Genomic DNA, 12022 nt, shown 5'->3' on the forward strand with positions numbered 1-12022 from the left:
AATTAATCTTACAATTTTGCCATATTTGCTTCAAATGTTTTTTGTTTTTTGTTTTTGTTTTGGTTTTGGTTTGGTTTTCCTCCAAGGAAAGTAAAATGCTGCAGATATGGCCAAAGTCCTACAACATAGAATATGATTCATGTGTACATTTTATTTTTAATACAATGTTAATTAAAACATAATTCCCTTTCCTACCTCTATTCCTTCCCTCCAACTCCTTCGCTATCCTTCATTCTCAAATCGATAGCCTCTTCTACCATGATTATTATGGTTACACACACACACATGAGCATGCAAATATGTAAGTACAACTTGATGGGTCCATTTTTGCTGTTTGTGTATGAATTGTTTCAGGCTGACCATGTTGTATTGAACAAATGGTTCATCCTGAAGAGAGACTAACTCTCCTTCTCTGTAGGTATATTGCTTTTTGAGGCAAAGAGCAATTCCTTTAATTAAAGCTGAGGATAGCATTTGTCTATGTCTACAAAAATATTTAGAAGGTAGTTGGGTGCCACATCAATTTAGCTAAACAACAGTAGTGAGTCCTCTCTGTTCAGCCATGGGTGTTTGACTGGGTTTCTAGTGAATTTTCTCCTGTGGAGTAAGCCTCAAATCAAATCAGAGATCAGTCTATTACTCTCCTAACAGTCATGCCACTGTTGCAGCAGTTAGAACATCTTCCCTGGCAGGATGGTATTCGTTTGTAGGATTCGCATCTAGGTAAGACCATTAACCCTTTTCTCCTATGGCAGCCTGTATAGCAACTTCTGGTGTTAGGAAAGCTAACCAGTGGGAAGGAAGCTCTCAGCTCAGCTCTAGATTGGTTTCTATAGACCTTTCATCTAGGGTATGTTATAACTTCAGCAATATGGTCTTATCAACTTTTCTGGTGAACAACCAACGTAAGTGACATGAGTATTGTTTTGTGAGCCTGTGGGTCTCCCAGATCAACAATACCCGAGGAGCAGCATTACCAGATAGCCATGATTTATTCTTCTAGCACTTTTCTTTACACCTACTTTCTAATTGGATTACAAAGTAGTAGGTTTCCATTTGGTTATTTCATACACCCTTCATTTGGGTTAACTCTACCTCCCATCCTATCCCCCATCCCTGCTTAAACCTTTCCATTGCAGTATTACCCTCTCTCCTTTCACATCACATCTACTCTACTATCTGCATCCACAAAAGCATTCTTTACCCCAATGGCCCTTTTCTAGTTTCATGGCTTCTACAGGTACTCTGGGTTAAACACACAACTCTAAATACTGGATCCCAATCTGAGAGAGAACATGTAGTATTTATTTCTCTATGCCTGAGCTGCCTCAGCATATTTTCCTAGTTCTATCCATTTTCCTGCAAAATCCTTGATTTCTATTTTCCTTACAGCTTGATAAAATTCTATTGTGTGTATGTACACTTTAACTGTTCGCCAGGTGATGGAAATCTAGACTATTTCTATTTCCTAGGTATTGCTCAGTGATGGACATGGATGAGCAAACATCCCTGTAGTAGGCTCTAGAGTCCTTTGGGTATATGCCAGGAGAGGTATAGCTTAGACATACAATAGTTCCATTTCTAGCTTTTTGTGAGCATCACAATGATTTCCATACTGACTCCATAGTGATACTCCCACCAACAGTGAATAGGTGTTCCTTTTCCCCTATATCCATGCCATCATTTGTTGTCATCTGATCCATTGATGATTCTACTGTGACTGGGTTAAATGGCATCTCAAAATAGTTTTAATCTTTAATTCATCTTGTATCAGGTCTTTCAAAAGTCATAAATCATAAAGATTCTTGATCCTTCTCTGAATTTGACTTCATATTGTGATAACTAAGGAATGGTGACTTAACTTGGCATCAAGTTTCTGGGGCTGGAACAGTCACCACTATTCTACCCCTTCTTATTCCCTGACTTTATTGTTGCTGTTACAAATTCCTCCAGGATTACTCTTCTCAATAAAGGATCCATTTTTTCCTTTCAGGTGATTGCAATATCTGCCCTCACTTTCCTAGATGTGCTTCAGTTTCTAAGTGTGAATTTCTACTATGATTTGTTTTACATTTTCAATATGAATGATATATAACTTTTTTATTGAAATGTGCCCTTGTGGAGGGAGGAGGGAGGCTCATAAGACTCAAGAAAGAAACAAAAATTATAAGGCTTAGGAAGTTCTTGAAACTTAACAAGACTCACAACGTCCCTCCTCAAGATTATAAAAGCAGTAAAATAATTTCTAGGGAGAGGAGAGTGTCCTGCTAGCTGATATAGATCATGCCGAGAACTTCAACGACATAGTGTTCATGAATCACCAACCATGCATGAGTGGGCTTTTCAGTGAATTAGCTGCCTTCATATCACCCATGCTCTTGTAAGTAACCCCAGTAAAGTCCCCGGCTCAGTAGGTTAGAATGGGGTAGAATAATCCCTTTCATCTGTCATTAATGCCCTTTCTGGATGCATAGATGTTTGTTTATGTCCCCCACCACAGAAAAGTCACACGACATGAACATTTAAGTAGTGTTCTATTTTCTTTTCACTGTAATAACTTTTTGATGTGTCTTATAACTTTCTATTTCTTTCTATACTTTTCCTCTTTATTCATTTTGTTTCTATTTAATTTCTAAAAATTCTGTGTATTTTTTTTTAAATCTTCCAACTTTTGTTATTTTGTTATTTTGTTATTTTGTTGTCTTGATGGCTTTTTTGTCTGTCTTTCATTGTACCCAAGGCATTTTACATACTCCCAGAATAATGGGCCCTGATTAGCCTTATTTGTTGTGTCTGCTGCTATAGCTCACAGTGGAGAGATTCTTTTAGGATTTAATGTGGGTACTAGGTTTGGGTAGTAATAATTTAGGGGGATTTTTGAATGAATATTACTCTTGCACTTTGGTTTTTATTATTTGGAGCCTTAACTTCCAAAGCCCCAAATCAGAGTATTCTGTCCCTGTGTTCTTTGTATGCCAGCAAGTAGATTCCATGGTGCCTTCTTTCTCAGAAGTGAAAAGGAACTTTTCAGGAATACTGGCTTTTACACAAGAGTTGCACTTCTAACACAAGTTCTCACATCCTTCATCAGGGGACACTAAGGCCCAAATCCCAAGACTGAGACTGAACTATAACCCTTGCTCTACCCTACCTGCCTCCACAGGGGCTTGCATTTATGAAGTACCACTCAGATTTTCAGTACCTTTTTTGATTCAACTTACCTGTGAGTTCAACAGAAAGAGATAGGGAAAGGAAGAGAGGAGGAAGAAAAGGGGAGAGAGAAAGTTAATTGCATATATGTATTTGTACTACATTTGTACATTTTTATTTATTATTTTTCCATCAATGTATTTACTAATGCAACAAAACTTTCATTATCTACAGTTTCCCAAAGGCATAATGTGTTTGCTCTGTTTTGAATGTTTTGTGAGTACCCAGGCTTCTTATGTTACTTGGATCTTAACAAACTTCTTGTAAAGCCAGTATTTCTCAGCCTTGATTAAATGCATGTGTGATACAGGGAAAGGATGAAAGACACCTACTGCCCATTATAGAACTCCCATGTGTCTTTTCTTTGTTGCTCCTATGAGCACAGCCATTGGACTGGGTATGTTTGGTCTATTCCTAGCCATTGATGAGGAGAATAGACACTAACCAACATCTACAATTCAAATTTCCTGGTGAAGCAGGAACTTGCTTTGGACTTACCTGGAAAAAGCTGGAGGGAGCTACCTAATGAGTCAGTGAGCAGCATTGGTCTCATGCAGATAATACGTCAGGAGCAGCATTGCCCTGAGTAGTTCTGGAATGGCACAAAAATTAGAGTAAAGTATTTACAGATTACAAGAGCATGTGTAGGAATTAATAAATGGACCAAAGGGACAGGCAGAGCATTGACGGAGAGCAGGGTAGTTTGAGACACATGATGTAGAATGGACAAGGCAGGGCATTCTGGAACCCAAGACCTAGAATGCTGGGCATGCAGAATGAATCCTTCGTAATCTCTCAGTGCTAATAGATTTTTGTCTCTGACCAGAGGCTCTGAAGCCAAAGGCTTGACAAATAGATAATGATTTTTAGAGTCTAGGCTGTAAAGGTTTTAGCAAATTTCTCTAGTGAGAGAAAAATCCGAAATCTCTAAAATTCCAAGATGCTCCATTGTGATATTTCTTACCAATAGACTATAGCTTTTCACTGATCTAGTTACAGTAGAATAAGCAAAAAGTAGCGAATGCTGGAGTGGACAAAAGCTAGAGAAGTCATATGGAGAAGAAGAGAGAATCCTCATTTTAACAGGAAGCATAGACTTTCTCAGCTTTGTTTCTGTGCCTTGTAGTCTATAATATTTTGGGAGTCAAGACACAGGACTTAGAACAAGCAGGTAAAACATTTAGATTGTAACAGAGGAATTAGAAGTCTTCCTGTGTTCTGATTTTTTTTTTTTTTTTTTTTTTTTTTTGGTTTTTTCGAGACAGGGTTTCTCTGTGTAGCTTTGCGCCTTTTCTGTAACTCACTTTGGAGACTAGGCTGGCCTTGAACTCACAGAGATCCACCTGCCTCTGCCTCCCGAGTGCTGGGATTAAAGGCATGTGCCACCACCGCCTGGCCTAAATTGTTATTCCTGTGTTCTCTTTTGTACCCCCTTTCTGATCCCACTTTCTTTATCTTGCCTTTTCAGCAACACATTTCACACTTGAGAATCTATAAAAGGAGCATTCCCCTAGGGGAAGACCCCCAAATTGGCATCTCAAGAGTCTGAACATTATTAGAGTGTACTGTTTATGGTCTCCCATGCTTGCTGTGAAAAATAGGTATATTTTTCCAGAATGCGTAATAGTAACAGGATCGATCATTTTGGAAAAATTTCTCCACATACAAATAGATTCCTCCAAGGACAGTTTTATAGTATTTGCCTTAAAATTGTGAATAAATCACACCGCCAAATCTATTTCAAATGTATTTCTGCTAAGGCCAGAACTCTATATGGAGCCATGCTTCCTCAGAAAGTGATTCTGGGGACTAGAAACATTTACATAATTAATGCAGTCAAGGCTTGACACCTATGCATGTGACAGGATTTTGTTTCCATTTTGATAGTTGATTGTACTTGCAACGTTTATTTCCTGTGTTTTACAATTCATTTTTCTCAGATTGAACCTAGCCTACTGGGTGGTAATGATAAACCACATCCTGGGATAAAGAACATGATGTTCAGTCAGAACTTGATGATACTGGGTATGTTTCTCTAGGGCAAAAGAGAAGGAACCCCATGTCACTTTTGGACATCAAGTGCTGTCAATGTTTCCATTGTCTGAAGTGCCTCGGGTTTGGGAAAAAGGATGCCTCCTTGCCTGCCTTTCTAGCCTGTGATTGCAGCTACTTAGATTTAGCTGTGTTAACTATTTGTGGCTGAGGCTCACATTTTAACTCTTTTAGTTTTATGCCTAATTCATATTGAAATCTTGTCTCCAATTTTTAATAAAACCTTGCTGGTTTGGGTTTACAGGGAAGTATCAAAATCTTATCCTCATCTGCAATATAATGGAAAAACTTAAGTTGTTATGAAGCTTTCTGGCCTCAAGTCCTGGCTCTATCATTTGTTGCTGATAGAAAATTGAGTTTGTCCTTTGAGACTTCAATTACTTTGTTAAATAGGAAGAAATAGAAATGCATCCTGGGAGTTTTTGAAAAATTGATGAGGTGAGGCACCTGAGCGTTTTTGCTAAGTAATACATACTTGACAAGAATAAATTTAAAGTAACAGTTCTGATACAAAGATGAAAATAAGCCACTTATGCCTGCATGCACCTGCACGTGCGCACGCACACACACACACACACACACACACACACACACACACACACACACACACCTCAGACACTGACAGAAGAGACAGCTTCTGGGTAATTTAATCCTCCAATAAATGAACTTTTATGGCTTAAATGGTTTGGGGAAGAAGCTTCAAAGGTTTACTAGATAACAGAACAATAAAATTGGGTGACTTTTAAATTACAGTGACAAATATCAATGACAAAGAATTTCTTGCCTGTATTTTTCTGTGTAAACATCATTTGAGTGGTGTTTTCAGTGCAATCACTACCTATTTTTCAAAGTACCAAGTTTTCCAGGCATCCTTGTCTTTAGATCTCCTTCTGTGTGAGTGAAAGCCCATCTTCTCTTTAGCATTGAAGCAGAATGCTCAGGGGTCCAGGTCCCATTTAAAATAAGTTCTCACAAAGTAATAGAAGTGAGGACTAACAAGATGCTCTTGTCCTGACACCAAGGGACCATGAAAGGAAGAAACAGACTTAGAAGGAGTCAGTTAATTTCATCCAAATAAAAGACATGGGGTGGAGAATCTGTCCCCCTGCTTTTCTACATCACTGTGTCACTGGCTCCTCCTGGTTTCCTCAAAGGTCGGATCTCCTTCCTGCAACTTATACTTTCAAAGAGAGTAAAAATGCAATACAACTCTTGGGGGATGTACATGTTTCTACAAAGTATAAAAAAAATGCCTGAAACTTCACAAGTAATGTAGAGGAGGATGGGGAATGATTGAGCAGAGGTAGTGTCCCTGTGCTCTTGCTAACATGTTAATAAGACAAATAATTCCCTTCAGACATCTCTGCTCCTTCCAATCTACAGATACTGGTACTGTCATAGATATCACATTTGAAAGTCTGATACTACTTTAAAACTGGATGTTTAAAACATCCTACATAACAGCAATTTGTCTTTGTATTTTAAGTTTCAGGTGAAAAATCTAAAATAAAGAGAAGCTAATTGACTTGCCCAAGGAACCCAAGTAATGATATTAACATTGGGAGCTGTACAATATAAACTAAATTAGCCTTCACCTTCACTGTGTAGATGTGGACATCATTATTACAGTGAAAAGGTGAATTTTCTCCAGCAGAGAACTAATTAGAGACAGGAAGTCCTTGTTGATGTCTTCAGAAACCAAAATGAAGACAGACAAAATTGTGGAAATGTGAACTTCTTTCCTAGAATCTATCTTCCTTGAAGAGCCTCAAGAACACCTTTATAAATTTCATCCAGATAGAATGCAACTGCCTAGAGCTATTTGGAAATCACTTGGTTTAATGGAGATTTATATTGACTGATGAGACTCAGAAAACACTTTAAGCTCTGATTGGCATTAAATAACATTCCTTCTAAAAAGATATTCTTACTTCTAGTTTTATGTGTATAGTGCTTTTCCTGCATGCATGTCTGTACACCGCATACAGGCTTGGTACCCATGGAGGTTAAAAGAGGGCATTGGATCCTCTGGAACTGGGATTATAGACAGTTGTAAGCTGCCATGTGGGTGCTGAGATCTGAACCTGGGTCCCCTGCAAGAACAACAAGTACCACTGAGCTATTTCTCTGGTCCCAAAATAACATTGTCTTTAAAACATATTTGGACTGTTATTCCTTGTTCTCCCTTTCTGTTCTTGATCCAGCTTGAGACCAAAATTGGAAAAGCATAGGGACAAATAGCCAAACTAATGGAAACACATGAATTATGAACCAAAATCTGTGGAGTCCCCAATTGGATCAGGCCCTCTGGATAAGTGAGACAATTGAATAGCTTGAACTGTTTGGCAGGCACCCAGGCAGTGGGACCAGGACCTGTCCTTAGTGCATGAGCTGGCTGTTTGGAACCTTGGGCTTACACAGGGACACATGCCCAGCCTGGAAGGAGGGGACGGGACCTGCCTGTCCTGAATCCACCAGGTTTAAATGAATCCCCAGGGGAGTCTTGGTCCTGGAGGAGATGGGAGTGGAGGGGAGGGGCTGGGAGGAAGGTGGAGGTGGGGCAGGAGGGGGAAAAATGTATTTGGAGGAACTTCAACTAGATTCTATTGTTGTGAGAGATGTGTACACTGTGTGAAAACGTATTTGCTGTGATTGGTGAACTAAAAAGCTAAACAGCCAATAGCTAGGCAGGAGGTGTAGGCGGGACTCCTGGGGAGGGAGAAGGAAGAGGAGGAGATAATCAAGGTGCGAAGGAGACTCCAAGGAGACATCGAGGGTGTCAGACATACAGAATGAAAGAAAGGTAAAAGGCCATATGGTAAAATGTAGATCAATAAAAGCAGGTTAATTTAAGTTGTAAGAGCTAGTGGGACAAGCCTAAGTAAGCTAAGGCTGAACTTTCATAAATAATAATAAATCTCTGTGTCATTATTTGGGAGATGGTGGCCCAAAGGAAAGTCTGATTATATTCTGTATAATAGAAAAAAAATCACAAAAGTCTATAATTTAGCTATCTAGAATTTCAGCATTTGACATTACTTGGTTTGGATTTCAAATGTAGTAATAATGGCTTATTTGATACAGTCAAAGCTCCCATGTAATCTTTCTTACAGAATCTCATTTTCCTCTTTGCCTTCCCAGAGATCACTACCAAGATTAGTTTGGTGCATATAGTTTTGTAAAGTGAAAATAATTTTGTAAATATGCATTAGTTCGTATTGTGCCTGAATGTGTCAAAATACTAAAAGCAATTATATGTGATCTGTTGTGGTATCTAAACACGATTATACATGTTGTTATAACTGTATAAAATATTAGACAATGTATACAAATAGCCCCAGGTTGTGGGTCCTTACTGTATGGGATAGATTCTGCCACTGTAACTCACTGTGTCTAAGTGCTAGTGGCTTAGCTAACATCCAGGCTGCTTTGTTGTACTGTGCTCCCATGTATGTTGACAGGAATTCTCTGTTCATCTCATTCGTCTAGGGACCAAACCTTTTAGAGCCTCTGCCTCAGTGTGGCTCCATGATTACTTTTGTCAGGGGAAACTGTCATGCAGCCTCCTAAAACCAATCTTTAAAGATTATATTTAGTCATGTATGTCATTTCCACTAATGTTTTATTAACCAGAGCCACAAATATGTGGCCATCACCATCTTCTAAGGGAGTATGGAGTTACATCCTGCAAACAATTGGACAAGGGAGAGAGAGAATGTCTTTTACTACCTAAGTGGATTATCATGGTGTCCTCAAGAGTTCTTTTCCCACTGGAAATGAAACCCTGCAGCATTTAGATAATACAGGTTTAGTCAGTCATGTTCCAGTCAATAAGACATTGAAAATATTTGCAGAGATTTTATTCATTAAATGATGTATGTTGGAAATCCCCTCGATCCTCAAGCAGAAACAAACTTTTGTGAAACAGGAGGTTGAAGAGGTGACTCTAGCTCTGACTGGGTTGGGAGACTATTAATATACCCTTCGGACTCTAATTACCCCTCAACTCAAAGATGGCTGTCTAAGCAAGAACCATACATATCCAAGGGGTATCCTTAATACATTCACTAGATCTCTCAGCCCATAAAAATAGATGATAAAAATATTCGCTTTTTTTTAAAGGATGGTCAAAATATCAGTTTGTGGACCAAGTAGTTTGGCAATATACTGTAAACTCAAAAGTATAAATCTACCTTTCAGAAATAATCATAAATGTGAGCAGACTTTGCTACAAGATGATTCATTATTTTATCATAAAGTAATGCTGAAAATTAAAAGTACTGCCATTAAAGCACCAGGGGTGAATTTGAAGACTCAGGCATGAGTCCTATAAAACCTTGTATTTGTTGGAGGACAGGTACTGGAGGGCAGACAATCCTTCTCTCTATCTCCTCTTGTTCAATTTTGCCATGTGGATTCACCTATTGAAACTTAGTTTTGTGGGCCATAAGCCTTATTAGCCTCTTAGACATACTATTCACATTAGACTATTGGCACTAAATACTGCACTCTTAGCCAAATAACCTTTCATGCAGATGTAGTGGCACATATTTAAAATTTGATGCCATTTTGGCAATATGTATATGTGCTTATGAGAGAATAAAACACACAAAAGCTATTGTTTTTCTCTGAACATTGGGATTAAAAGTATATTTTTCATGAATTCATATTACTATTTTGTCAGAAAGAAAAACTACTTTTCACGATTACATTATTATTGACATGTTTCTCAGGAAATTCTTTATACAAAAAATTGGTTATGTTTACTATCATTTGAAAATTAACTATATTTACAAAACCCCACAAAGACTCATATCATTTCTCAGGGAAGAACTAATAGAAACAATAGTGGGGACTGTTCTTTCTAACACTTGATTTTTTTTACAACATAATTTGTGTGGTCTTCACCAATACCAAACTCCATGGGGGTATTGTTAAAAATAATTATAATCATGTTTTCTTTGTTGGTCTTGTTTAGGAAAGTGTATTTGAATATTTTAATTTCTTCTTTGATTATAGGTTAATATGTTAAATTGTTCATTATGTAAAAGAAATGATTGTTCTTATATTCAGTTTTAGAACTGCATATCCTATACATGTGTGCAATTATCATTTTCAACTGGCAGCTCTGGCTGAAGTACCCACAGTGATCCTCAGTCTCTGGTGCATATTAAATACAGTATCAAAAAACATTTATTTCTACAGTTAATTATTAAAGCATGAATTAATCATCCTAAACAAGTCACTGATACAAATATTTTTCAGATATGACAACTGAAAATTCAGAGATTAAGTAGCTTGTCCAGTATCACCCAGTTAAATACAAACTGGATTTACAACCAAATTTGTAACTCTTGACCCTGCCATAATCAATGGCACCTTATTCATTAGCAGAGTTTTCAAAAGCAAAACTATAGAAATCATTTCAATTGTCTAAAAAAGGGCAACAAACAAAGGAAGCAAGCTTAGAAATGGAAGGGTGTGGTGATAGTGTGGGATGGCTAATATGTTCAACATATAATTGTAGCTGTACAAATTTTTTTTGAAAAATTTAAAATGTTTACAGCAAGAACAATCGTATAAAGTGTATTATACTATATTTTAATATATTCAACATGGTGTAGGAACCCTCAAGAGCAGGAGAACCCAGGTCAAATGAAGGAAAAAACTCTTAAGAGGAATCCTCTAGAATGATTAGACAGTTTAATGTGAACCAAGACCTAGAAAGGTCATGGGAAACTGAAAGGCAGAAAGCAGTTTCAAAAGGCTGCAGTTTAGTGATGGGGAGGCTGTCAAGATAGACTTAAGCTCAATTGTGAAAGACCCTGCAGGCTTTGGGAAACCAGAATATCCTTAAGTATATAAAACCCTTAATTGGTGACACGAAACATCAGAAATGATTCTGAGAACCTGTGACCTTGTAGAATTTTACTATTTACCATCTCTTTCCAGACTTGCTGATTATCTTTCTGAGAGAAACAAATGTCATGGTCCAGGGGTTCCATTGTTCATCTGTAGCAGAATTTTTCTTTTTGGCCACCAACCACTCCCAAATCATGACATGGAGACTTCTTATTAGTTATAAATACTCAGCCTAACTTAGGCTGGCTTCTGGCCAGCTCTTTTAACTTAAATTAACTTGTTTCTCTTTATTTACCTTTGCCTTGAGGCTTTTTACTTTCCTTTCCTACTGTAGGTCTTACTTTCACTGCTTCTCATGTCTGTCTGTCTGGTGGCTGTCTGGCTTCTTGTCCCAAGCATCTCTTTCTTTATCCTCATTCTCTTTGTCCATCTCTTTCTTCCTCTCATTCTCCTATTTATTCTATCTGCCAGTCCCGCCTATTCTTTCTCCTGCCTAGCTATTGGCTGTTCAGCTCTTTATTAGACAAATTAGGTGCCTTGGGCAGGCAAGGTGAAACAAATGTAACACATCTTTACAAGATTAAACAATGAAGCACAAACAAGTGTAACACATCCTTACATTGTTAAACAAATGCAGCATAAAGACATATAACACATCTTTACATAGTTAATGTAATATTCTGCAGCATAAACAAGTGTAACACATCTTTATATAGTTAAAATAATATTCCACAACAACTGTCCCTTATATAGAGTAAGCAGATGTGATGATGAGTGTATGCTATGGAAGCCTTTGTTATTGAAAACTTCTGAGCACAGTGCACTGTGATATTCAAATTTAAAATAGTCTTTTAGTTAAAAAAACAAAAACAAAAAAAAACAGAGCCAGATATTGGGG

General features: G+C 37.7%; 1 protein-coding gene across 2 annotated transcripts in view; it reads left to right on the forward strand.

Annotated features, from left to right (window-relative positions):
• Positions 1-12022, forward strand: part of Plppr1 (phospholipid phosphatase related 1) — a 272010-nt gene that overhangs the window by 137139 nt on the left and 122849 nt on the right. The gene's annotated exons all lie outside the window — the stretch shown is intronic.

The sequence above is a fragment of the Onychomys torridus genome, chromosome 2, assembly GCF_903995425.1.
Source record: "Onychomys torridus chromosome 2, mOncTor1.1, whole genome shotgun sequence".
Classification (NCBI taxonomy): domain Eukaryota; kingdom Metazoa; phylum Chordata; class Mammalia; order Rodentia; family Cricetidae; genus Onychomys; species Onychomys torridus.